The sequence below is a fragment of the Rana temporaria genome, chromosome 10, assembly GCF_905171775.1.
Source record: "Rana temporaria chromosome 10, aRanTem1.1, whole genome shotgun sequence".
Classification (NCBI taxonomy): domain Eukaryota; kingdom Metazoa; phylum Chordata; class Amphibia; order Anura; family Ranidae; genus Rana; species Rana temporaria.
The window spans coordinates 141,882,619-141,896,159 of NC_053498.1; the positions used below are offsets into that span (position 1 = coordinate 141,882,619).

At 44.3% G+C, this 13,541-nt stretch overlaps 1 protein-coding gene across 1 annotated transcript in view; it reads left to right on the forward strand.

Moving 5' to 3' along the window:
- Positions 1 to 7,039: 7,039 nt before the first annotated feature.
- The window catches only part of LOC120915713 (zinc finger protein 567-like), a 45,912-nt gene continuing 39,410 nt past the window's right edge, over positions 7,040 to 13,541 (forward strand). Inside the window, exon 1 of the mRNA XM_040326450.1 lies at positions 7,040 to 7,140. The gene's annotated coding sequence lies outside the window, so the exon portion shown is untranslated. The remainder of the gene's footprint in view (positions 7,141 to 13,541) is intronic.

Sequence of the window (13,541 nt, forward strand, 5' to 3'; positions counted from 1 at the left end):
TGTAAATCTGACATACTGCAACTCCGATCCAGGTAAAGAGTCTCCAATGGAGACTCTTTACCACGTGATCAGCCGTGTCCAATCACGGCTGATCACGATGTAACCAGGAAGAGCCGTTGATCGGCTTTTCCTCACTTGTGTCTGACAGACGCGGGGGGGGGGGGTCTGTGCTGATTGTTTATCAGCGCAGCTCCCCCCTTGGATGCCTGCCCAGGACCACCAGGATGGCCACCACACTGGGCCACCATGTATGCCCCCCTCAGACCAACAGGGAATGCCAATCTGTGCCCAAGCAGCTGCCAATCAGTGCCCATCCACAATGCCACCAGGGATGCCTATCAGTGCCATATACCAGTGCCACCCATAAGTACCCATCAGTGCCGCATATCAGTGCCACCTAATCTGTGTCGCCTTATCAGTGCCCATCAGTTAAGGAGAAAACGTACTTATTTACAAAATTTTATAACAGAAACAAAATATATTTTTTAAATTTTTAAACATTTTCTGACTTTTTTTATTTGTTTAGCAAAAAATAAAAACCACAGAGGTGATCAAATACCACCAAAAGAAAACTCTATTTGTGGGAACAAAATTAAAGCATTTTTGTTCGGGTACAGTGTAGCATGACCGCGCAATTGTCATTTAAACAAAAGCTGAAAATTGCCCAGATGGATAGATAGATAGATAGATAGATAGATAGATAGATAGATAGAGGGAACCAGATCCACGAAGCAGTTACGCTGGCGTATCTATTGATACGCCGCGTAACTTCTAGGTTGCTCCGGCGTATCTTTGTTTTGTATCCACAAAACAAGATACGCCTGAAGCTGGGCTAGATCCGTCTTAGTACGCCGTCGGATCTAAGGTGCATATTTACGCTGGCCGCTAGGTGGCGCTTCCGTCGATTTCCGCGTCGAGTATGCAAATTAGCTAGATATGCCAATCCACAAACGTACGTCCGGCGGCGCATTTTTTTACGTTGTTTCCGTAAGACTTTTTTCGGCGTAACGTTACCCCTGGGTCTATGAGGCGTACGCAATGTTAAGTATGGACGTCGGGCCAGCGTAAAATTTTCCGTCGTTTACGTAAAACGTTTGCGAATAGGGCTTTGCGTAGAATTACGTTCACGTCGAAAGCATTGGCTTGTTGTGGGTTAATTTGGAGCATGCGCACTGGGATACCCCCACGTACCGCGCATGCGCCGTTAAAAAAAAACGTCATTGACGTGAGGTCAAGACGTATTAACATAAAACACGCCCACAACTTAGTGATTTGACATTTACACTACGCTGCCGTAACTTACGACGCAAATTCTTTGTGGATACGGGAAATACGCTGTAAGTTACAGCGGCGTAGTGTATCTGAGATACGCTACGCCGGACGTAAAAAAGCGCCGTGCTACGTGGATCTGGCCCATAGATTTTATATATATATATATATATCTATCTATATCTATATGAGATTATATATATATATCTCTATCTATCTAACTATATACACACACACACTTTTTTTTCCGTTTCTGTTATACATTTTTGAAAATTTATAATCTTTCTGTATAAGTTTAGGCCAAATGTATTTTGCAAAATTTTTGGGGTAAAAAATAACCCAACAATAACAGTGTATATTATTTAGTCTGTAGGAAAGTTATAGCGTCTGCAAACTATGGCCCAGATTCTCAATGGGCTTACGACGGCGCAACGCCATGTGCGCCGTCGTAAGTCCTAATCTGGGCCGTCATATCTATGCGCCTGATTCTTAGAATCAGTTACGCATAGATATCCATTAGATCCGACAGGCGTAAGGCTCTTACGCTGTCAGATCTTAAATGCAATTTTTATTTCCGCCGCTAGGTGTCGCCTCCGTCGTTTTCCCGATCGAGTATGCAAATTAGCTAAATACGCGAATTCCCGAACGTACGCGTGGCCGAGCCAGTAAAGTTACGATGTTTCCGTAAGTTTTGCGACACGTAAAGTTGCCCCTGCTATATGAATGTTAAGTATGGCCGTCGTTCCCGCGTCGAAATTTAAAAATTTATGTCGTTTGCGTAAGTCGTCCGTGAATGGCGCTGGACGCCATTTACGTTAACGTCGAAACCAATGACGTCCTTGCGACGTCATTTAGCGCAATGCACCTTGGGAAATTTTAGGGACGGCACATGCGCAAGTACGATCGGCGCGGGAACGCGCCTAATTTAAATGATCCACGCCCCCTACCCGGATCATTTGAATTAGGCGGGCTTGCGCCGGAGGATTTACGCTACGCCGCCGCAACTTTACAGGCAAGTGCTTTGTGAATCAAGCACTTGCCCGTAAAACTTGCGCTCTATACGTCTGGAGGAAAAGAGATTTAGCCCAGGTCCACACTGACAGCAGAATTGAAATCGGGGGGAGTTCAGATGACCTTGCACAATTTCATCCCCCCCCCATATCAGTCCCGACTTCGGGGGCGATTTCAGAGACATCGGTGCGGGATCCTTCACAGATGTCTATACAAATCGCACCCCGAAGTTGCCAAAAGTAGTACAGAAACTACTTTGAGAATCGGATGGTGCCATTGGTTCCGGATTCAGAGAGAATTTACGCCGGCATATCCATAGATACGCCGGCGTAAATTCAAATCTGCGCCGGCGTATCTACTTTCTGTATTCAGAAAGCAAGATACGCCAACATTAGCCTAAGATACGACTGGCATAAGTCTCTTACGCCGTCGTATCTTAGGGTGCATTCTGACGCTGGCCGCTAGGGGCACTTCCATTGATGTCGGCGTAGAATATGCTAATTACCTAGATACGCCGATTTACAAACGTACGTACGCCCGGCGCAATTTATTTACGTCGTTTGCGTAAGGCTTTTTCGGCGTAAGGTTGTTCCTGCTATTAGGAGGCGCAGCCAATGTTAAGTATGTACATCGTTCCCGCTTCGAAATTTGAATTTTTTACGTATCGTTTCCATAAGTCGTTCGCAAATAGGGCTCGACGTAATTTACGTTCACGTCGAAACCACTACGTTGTTGCGCCGCACTTGGAAGCAATGCACACTGGGATATGTACACGGACGCCGCATGCGCCGTCCGTAAAAAACGCCAATCACGCCCCATTTACGCTACACCGCCGCAACTTACGGAGCAAGTGCTTTGTGAATACTGCACTTGCTCCTGTAAGTTACGCAGGCGTAGCGTAAAGACGCCGTAAGAGGAAGCGCAGCTACGTGAATCTACCCCATTGCCGGCAATTGGTTTGGCATGTGATTTGACACGCCAAATCGCATCAATGTGAACCTTGGCTCAATCGCCAAATATGGAAAGGTTTCTTCACAGTAAGAGCTGTGAAGATGTGGAGTGGACTCCCTCCAGAGGTGGTTCTGGCCAGATCAGTAGATTGGATACTTTCAGAGATGTACATTATATAACAGATACTGATATTTATAGGTAAAGTTGAAATAGAGAATATCTGATTGCCTCACGGGGGATCAGGAAGGATTTTTTTCCCCCACTGGAGCAAATCGGAGCATGCTCTGCTGTTTATTTTTTTGCCTTCCTTTGGATCAACTGTGGGTATAGGATAGTATATATTTTTTATTTTCCCTTCTATTGGTCCCCCGTCTCTCCTGGCACCGCTCTATCACCATAGATGCATTGAATGAGTCTATCTATGGTCGCCGCTGACACCCCCTATTCAGGTGTCCGGTCCTTTTTCGGGTGCCGGGCACCTGAATTACAGCGGCGGAGGTGTTTTTTTGGAAGCATCTGATTATAGGCGCCCAAACAGGTGAACAGCGGGCACCATGCTGGGCGTTCGCTGTTCACTCAGCGTTGTGTTAGCAAAGCAAAGGAATTCACTTTGCTAACACTGAACCTCCTCTCAGCCAATCAGGTGCTCGGGTCTGTTACCGGTCACTTGATTGGCTGAACCGGCAGGCGCCGTGATTGGACGCCTCATAGAGAGGACGGAACAAGACATTGAGGAGCGTGCAGGACACCGCCGCTGACCCGCTGCGAGACAGGTAAGTGCCGGACGATGCACACTGGCAACATTTGATGGGGCACAGTAGCGGCAATTGATGGGCACACTGGCAGCAATTGATGGGGCACAGTAGTGGCAATTGATGGGCACAGAGGCTGCGCTTGATGGGCACAGTGGCGAAAATTGATGGGCACAGAGGCTGCGCTTAATGGGCACAGAGGCAAAAATGTATGTTTTTTTCCCCCAATATATTGATCCTTTTCTTTCTGTTGCCAATATATTGATCTTCTTCTACTATTCCCAATATATTGATCTTCTTCTACTATTCCCAATATATTGATCTTCTTCTACTATTCCCAATATATTGATCTTCTTCTACTATTCCCAATATATTGATCTTCTTCTACTATTCCCAATATATTGATCTTCTTCTACTATTCCCAATATATTGATCTGCTTCTACTATTCCCAATATATTGATCTTCTTCTACTATTCCCAATATATTGATCTTCTTCTACTATTCCCAATATATTGATCTTCTTCCTCTATTCCCAATATATTGATCTTTTTCTAATACCAATGGGCCAGATTCTCAAAAGAGATACGCCGTCGTATCTCTGAGTCTGGCCGGTCGTATCTATGCGCCTGATTCTTAGAATCAGTTACGCATTGATTTCCCTTAGATCCGACTGGCGGATCGTAACTGCATATTTACGCTGGCCGCTAGGGGCGTGTACGCTGATTTACGCGCCGAAATATGTAAATCAGCTAGATACGCGAATTCATGAACGTACGCCCGGCCGACGCAGTACAGATACGCCGTTTACGTTAGGCTTTTCCCGGCGTAAAGTTACCCCTGCTATATGGTGGCGTAAGTGTGGCGTACCAATGTTAAGTATGGCCGTCGTTCCCGCGTCGAATTTTGAATTTTTTACGTCGTTTGCGTAACTCGTCCGTGAATGGGGCTGGACGTAATTTACGTTCACATCGAAACCAATACGTCCTTGCGGCGTAATAGGAGCAATGCACACTGGGAGATTTCCACGAACGGCGCATACGCCGTTCGTCAAAAACGTCAATCACGTCGGGTCACAGGTTATTAACGTAAAACACGCCCCCCTGTTCCAAATTTGAATTAGGCGGGCTTACGCCGGCCTTTTTACGCTACGCCGCCACAACTTACGGAGCAAGTGCTTTGAGAATACAGCACTTGCCCTTCTAAGTTGCGGAGGCGTAACGTAAATCGGATACGTTACGCCCGCGCTACGATACGTGGATCTACGAGAATCTGGCCCAATATATTTATCTTTTGCTTCTATTACCATTCTTCCTTCTGTTACCAATAAACTGATCTTCTTCTATTCCCAATATATTGATCGTCTTGTTTCTGTTACCAGTATATAGATCTTATACTGTATTACTGATATATTTATCTTTTGCTTTTATTACAACAATCTAAGTTGATATTCTACTTTCCATTACCAATAAATTGATTTTCTTCTTCTATTACGAATAGATTGATTGCCTTCTTCTTCTATTAACCGATATATTGAACTTCGTCTTCTATTCCCAATATATTGAACTTCTTTCTGTTACCAGTATATAGATCTGTTTCCTCCTATTACCAATATATTGATCTTCTTCTTTCTGTTACCAATATTTTGATCTTCTTCTTCCTATTACCAATATATTGATCTTCTTCTTCCTATTACCAATATATTGATCTTCTTCTTCCTATTACCAATATATTGATCTTCTTCTTTCTATTACCAATATATTGATCTTCTTCTTTCTCTTACTAATATATTGATCTTCTTCTTTCTCTTACCAATATATTGATCTTAGCATGCACAATATATTGATCTTCTTCCTCTTACCAATATATTGATCTTCTTCTTTCTCTTACCAATATATTGAACTTCTTTCTGTTACCAGTATATAGATCTATTTCTTCCTATTACCAATATATTGATCTTCTTCTTTCTCTTACCAATATATTGATCTTAGCATGCACAATATATTGATCTTCTTCTTCCTCTTACCAATATATTTATCTTCTTCTTTCTAATCCCAATATATTGAACTTCTTTCTGTTACCAGTATATAGATATATTTCTTCCTATTACCAATATATTGATCTTCTTCTTTCTATTACCAATATATTGATCTTCTTCTTTCTGTTACCAGTATATAGATCTGTTTCTTCCTATTACCAATATATTGATCTTCTTCTTTCTGTTACCAATATATTGATTTTCTTCTTCCTATTACCAATATATTGATTTTCTTCTTCCTATTACCAATATATTGATCTTCTTCTTTCTCTTACCAATATATTGAACTTCTTTCTGTTACCAGTATATAGATCTATTTCTTCCTATTACCAATATATTGATCTTCTTCTTTCTCTTACCAATATATTGATCTTAGCATGCACAATATATTGATCTTCTTCTTCCTCTTACCAATATATTTATCTTCTTCTTTCTATTCCCAATATATTGAACTTCTTTCTGTTACCAGTATATAGATCTATTTCTTCCTATTACCAATATATTGATCTTCTTCTTTCTATTACCAATATATTGATCTTCTTCTTTCTGTTACCAGTATATAGATCTGTTTCTTCCTATTACCAATATATTGATCTTCTTCTTTCTGTTACCAATATATTGATCTTTTTCTTTCTGTTACCAATATATTGATTTTCTTCTTCCTATTACCAATATATTGATCTTCTTCTTTCTATTACCAATATATTGATCTTCTTCTTTCTATTACCAATATATTGATCTTAGCATGCACTGATGACAGGTTCACTTGATACCTGCCACGTGTGATTTAGCATCTGCTGAACTTTGTGCACGTTCCCAGGTGATGAGAGAGAATGAAGTGATAGATGACGCCCCCCTCTCCTCCTTCTCTCAGCCCCCCCAGCTTTCATCCTATGGGCACTACTTTTTCTCCCGGTCCGGCGCACGGATACGCGATGACGCTCCTGACGTGCTTCGCAACACACCCAGCGGCCAGCGCCGGCCGCCTCACCGATTCCCCGTACTTTCTTAATGGGCGGAGGGATCTCTTTTTCCCAGAATGTGGATCCGGAGGAGGTGAAGGATGCAGATGGGAACGGTGTGTGGCGGTGGCCGCTGCGGGGCTCGGTGATGTTCGTGCGGTGAGTGTGGACGGCCGGGGCCCCGTCTGTGGTCTCTGTTTATCCCCGGTTGGGGCCCCTTGTGGCTGAACGGCGCCCAGGGGCCCTGACTGGGGTCCTTCTCATGTCAGCAGACCCCGCCCCCCTTCTCCCTGCTTGAGGGACCAGAGAGAAGGCCTGGCACTGCTGGGGGGACCTGACACCGCTGAGGAGGGGAGCCTGGAAACCGCCAACCCCGGGGGAGCCTGGACACTGACAGCTGTCACTCATTTCCTGTCCACACATACAATGTATCCATCATAGATATCCCCAGATACAATGTATCCATCCTATAGATCCCCAGATACAATGTATCCATCATCTATATCCCTATATACAATGTATCCATCATCTATATCCCTATATACAATGTATCCATCATCTATATCCCTATATACAATGTATCCATCATCTATATCCCTATATACAATGTATCCATCATCTATATCCCTATATACAATGTATCCATCATCTATATCCCTATATACAATGTATCCATCCTATATACAATGTATCCTTCATCTATATCCCCAGATACAATGTATCCATCCTATATATCCCCACATACAATGTATCCATCCTAGAGATCCCCTATATACAATGTATCCATCCTAGAGATCCCCTATATACAATGTATCCATCCTATAGATCCACACATACAATGTATCATCATATAGATCCCCATATCCATCCTATATATCCCCAGATACAATGTATCCATCCTATATACAATGTATCCTTCATCTATATCCCCTTGATACATCATATAGATCCCCAGATACAATGTATCATCATATATATCCCCACATACAATGTATCCATCCTAGAGATCCCCTATATATAATGTATCCATCCTATAGATCCACACATACAATGTATCATCATATAGATCCCCATATCCATCCTATATATCCCCATATACAATGTATCCATCCTATATATCCCTATATACAATGTATCCATCATAGATATCCCTATATACAATGTATCCATCATAGATATCCCTTGATACAATGTATCCATCCCTATATACAATGTATCCATCCTATATATCCCTATATACAATGTATCCTTCATCTATATCCCTATATACAATGTATCCATCATATATATCCCTATATACATCCTATATATCCCCATATACAATGTATCCATCCTATAGATCCCCAGATACAATGTATCCATCCTATATATCCCCAGATACAATGTATCATCATATATATCCCTATATACAATGTATCATCCTATAGATCCCTATATACAATGTATCCATCCTAGAGATCCCTATATACAATGTATCCATCCTATATATCCCTATATACAATGTATCCACCCTATATATCCCTATATACAATGTATCCACTCCTATCCCTCTACATACAATGTATCCAACCCAGTGTCCCTCTATATACAATGTATCCAACCCAGTGTCCCTCTATATACAATGTATCCACTCCTATCCCTCTATATATAAAGTATCCAACCCAGTGTCCCTCTATATGCAATGTATCCAATGTCCCTCTATATCAAGGGTCTCAAACTGGTGGCCCTCCAGCTGTTGTAAAACTACAAGTCCCATCATGCCTCTGCCTGTGGGAGTCATACTGGTAACTGTCATTCTTGCAATGCCTCATTGGACTTGTAGTTTTGCAACAGCTGGAGGGCTGCCAGTTTGAGACGCCTGCTCTATATACATTGTATCCATCTCTGTCCCTCTTTATACAAAGTATCCAACCCAGTGTCTCTCTATATGCAAAGTATCTATTGTCCCTCCTATATACATTGTATCCAATCCAGTGTTCCTCTACAATTGGTATAGAAAATAATCCCCCCCCCCCCCCCACCCTTTAAAAAAAATCTGATTTTGTTGCTTTGCAGCCTAAAATGAAGACAGACAATTTTTGGATTATCCAGCTGTATTTACTCAGCACAACTTCTACCATCCAAGTGAAAGATATAAGACCAATTTATCCAATCCAGTCTCTGTATATACAATGTATTCACGTCTGTCCCTCTATATACAATGTTTCCACTTCTTCCGGAAGTGGTTAACATGGTTTCCTATGGGTTACATTTGCATCTGTGCATTTTAAAGAAAGGGCCAGGGACTTTTTTGTTTTTGGCTCTATAGGCTTCAATGGATCAAAAATATGTATTGAAAAACGCAAAATGCACCTGGAATATGCAAACAGCAACCTGCCTAGGTGTGAATAGAGCCTAATGCCGCGTACACACCATCGTTTTTCTTGTCGTTCAAAAACCCGTCTTTTTCTCACGACGGGATTCCTCTCCAGCCTGACTTGGATACACACGTTCATGCAGCAAAACGTCCGGCCTTTGGGCTGCTTTTGCTGATCCTCGTGTTAGTAAAAGTTTGGTGAGAGACGATTCGTGCTTTTTAGGCCCCATACACACGACCAAACATGTATGCTGAAACTGGTCCGCGGGCCAGTTTCAGCATACATGTTCGGTCGTGTGTGGGCGCGAGCGGGCCGAATTCCAGCAAACATTTGCCCGCCGGGCCTTTTCCCAGCAGACAAATATTCCTGGACGTGTTTTAAAACCGTCCGCTGGAATCCTGCCCGCTCGGACATGTACGGTCGTCAGTACAGACCTACCGTACATGTCCAGGCGCCCGCCGTCCCTCGCATGCGTCGAATGACTTCGACGCATGCGTGGAAGCCTTTAAATGGCAGGCCCGCCCACGTCTCCGCGTCATCGTCGCGGCGACGACGCGGACATGCCCCGCGTATTGTTTACGCGCGGACTTCTGTACGATGGTGTGTACAACCATCGTACAGAAGCCCTCTGGCAGACATGTACGGTGAAAACGGTCCGACGGACCGCTTTCACCGTACATGTTTGTTCGTGTGTACCCGGCCTCAGTCTTCACGCCTTTCTGTCCGTTACATCGTGACGAATGTGCTATCTCCATTACAAACGCTAGTTTTACCAGAACGAGCGCTCCCTTCTCATAACTTGATTCTGAGCATGCGCGTTTTTTTTCCCCTCGGAAAAGCATACACACAAGCGTTTTTCGCGACGAGAAAAAGACTGACGTGAAACACGACGAGACAAAAGAGAGCTGTTTCAATTTTTTTGCGGGCATTTTTTTTTTGTCGAGGAAACTGCTAGGGAGCATACACACGAGCGGTTTTCTCGACCAATATAAAAAACGGCAGTTTTCTCGTCGTGAAAAGCGGTCGTGTGTACCTGTAAATGCCCGAAAAAGCCATAGGCCCAGATTTACAGAGAGCAAGGCGCACATTACACCGCCGTAGAGCAAACACTGTAGCGCGGAGATGCAAGCATTGCATTCAGCAAGCCAGTGCTCCCAACGCTGCTCCAGCGTGGCGTAGGTTTCGAAGGCGCACGCCGGCGTAGGTGGAAGCGGGCGTGAACCCATGCAAATGATGGGCCGAGCGCCAGACAGGTATGTATCACGAACTGCGCATGCGCCGTGGACGCATGCACAGCACCCCCCTGTGCCTGCTCACAATCACGCCGGCACATCTGCCTAAGCTACGCCGGATCACCGCGTACGCTGTGAACATAACGTAAGCCTAGCCAGACACACGTCCAACGCACAATACGCCGGCTTGTGCTCCCTGGTGCAGACCTGTGCATGTCTGTTGCCGGGTTGCACCTCATTTATGGGGAATAACTTTACGCCAGACGTACAACTTACGCGCCCCTCGCGCCGGGCACACGCACGTCTGTGAATTGGCGTATTTCCCTAATTTGCATTGCTAATCAATGGGAGCGGCACCATGCGCCCAGCCCATATGTGCGACCACCCTACGCCGGCGTGTGCAAGCTACGTCGGCGGGGTGTAGCCTGTTTTTAGGCGCATGTTGGTTCGTGGGTCTGGCGCACATTGGCACTTACGTCGGCGTAACGTGTTATACGTCGGCGTAAGTGCTTTGTGAATCTGGGCCATAGTGTACATGGACACATTGGCTAACATGAAGGAGGGAGTTTCCAGGCAGAAAAAAATGAAAGCTCCAATGTCTGTAGGGCCGCTTCTTTGAGATGCAGTGTGCAGAGTCCTAACAATGAACGCCCCTTATTTGCAGACCTTTTTGCTTGGTAAAGATGCAATCAGAGTTGTTATTATATCTGATCAATAAGTGCGGGAAAATCTTTCTCCTCCATGAATACCATGGAGTGAGTGTTATTACCATAGAAGTGTGTTACTGGCAGGAGCAGCGGGTAATAAAAGGAAGATGATATTGCTGCAGCCTCCACATCTAGAGGAAGCGATAAGATTCACTATATTGAATGTTTGTTCTTTGGATTTACATTTATACAACTTCCTTGCTGAGGATCCCATTCCACTAACAAGGTGTCAGATATCACACATGGGCTCCGTATGCACAGTGCCCACGAATAAACAGCCCCAGTCTCCACTTTTGGTGCTAATGGTTTACATGAAAATAAAAAGCATCCTTCCCTGTCTACTCGAACAGCCTGAGAATGTCGCACGGAAAAAAAAAAAAAACGCGATTGTGCGATAATCTTATTGTTGATACACAATAGAGCTGCACGATTCTGGGAAAAATGAGAATCACAATTTTTTAATTTTTTTTGCTTTAAAATAAAGATCACGATTCTCGCTGTGTAAAGCCTGGTACACGCGATCGTATTTTTATCGGACAAAGCGTAGGACTAGAATATAAACGTCAGTGCTACTACCCATACATCACATGGAAAGCAGAGCTTCCGGGTGCTCGATCCACAGTCGCCGGCTGCGTAAAATAATGAGGAAAAAATGATCCGCACTCCCGTCGCTGCTCTTAAAGGGGAGTTCCACCCACAATTTCACTTTTTAAATATAAATACCCCTGTAATACACAAGCTTAAGGAGGAGTTCCACCCAAAAATGGAACTTCCTCTTAACCCACTCCTCTCCCCCTTACATGCCACATTTGGCATGTAATTTTTTTTGGGGGGGGAGTGGGGGCTTCAGGAGAAGGGGACTTCCTGTCCCACTTCCACCTTCCGCCGAGGGGCTGCAAAGGCGATTAAGCTTAATCGCCTTTTGGCAGCCCCTCCCTGTAGGCGATCGCCTAGGACACGTCAGGTCCTAGGCGATCGCCTGTCCAATCAAACAGCGCCGCGCGCGCAGTGCCGCTCGCGCATGCGCAGTGGGTGCCCGGCCGTGAAGGCGAAAGCTGTCACGGCCGGGTGCCCACAGTGACAATGAAGACGCCGGCCGGGGAGGGGGGGAGAGGAGCGGACCCCGGCCGGTGCGTCGCTGGAGCAGGTAAGTGTCAGTTTATTAAAAGCCAGCAGCTACACTTTTTGTAGCTGCTGACTTTTAATAAACTTAAAAAATGGCTGGAAAACCCCTTTAATGTATTCTAGTAAAGTTAGTCTGTAAACTAAGGTCCGTTTTGTTAGGTTGTTAGAGCATTTAGTTTGTTTATAATCTAGAAATAGACCGTGGCCATCTTAAGTGTGGGCATCATGAAGCCAGACTGTATGACTTCCTGGATTTCAGCCTTGCAGATCTCGCACATGCTCAGTGCTGCACAAGCGATGTAATAGGTTTGAGTCAGGTTTCCATAGCAATGGGAGCGTCAGAGGAAGTTGCCGCCCCTTCTCTATGCAAATAGGCTATTTGCAAGGACTACTGGGATACATGATGCCTATCCCAGAAACCCTTGCGAATAGCCTTGTGACTTAATAGCCTAGGCTAATAAGGAGGAGGAAGTAATGAAGGACTACAAAATAAAGGTATTTACAAGCAACAAAATAAATAAAAATTGTCCATTCTGAACACTATGAGATTAGGGCATGCAGCGCAGACAAACATAAAAAAATGGGTGGAACTCCACTTTAAATAATTGACGTATTTATTGACAAGCCACAGTAGACAAACGCAAGTAGGAAAGGTTGACGCGTTTCAGCCTATAAGGCCTTAGTCATAACCACCGTAGGACTGTCGGAAGGGCGTTGTCTGTGAACTTGTCTTGCATACAAACGGCAAATAATTGTTGTCCAACAAACACGAAACTTAGTTTTTCAGCTCTTTAGCGCCACCCTTTTGGGCAACTTCTGCTAATGTTGTGTTATGGTGAGCATTGCTTCCGAGCATGCGTGTTTGTACTTTGGAGTTTTGTCTGAAGGACTTGTGTACACACGATTGGATAATCCGACATAACACAATTGTTGGCGGACAATTTTAAAGCATGCTATCCAGCAATAGTGAGAGCATACAAATGGTCCGACAACAGCCTGCCATCACACAATTCCCTAGAGAAAATACGATCGTGTGTACGGGCCTTAAAGGAGTTGTAAAGGAAAATGTTTTGTTCACCTTAATGCAATCTATGCATTAAGGTGAAAAAACATCTGATGTTGCCGGCCCCCCCCCCCCC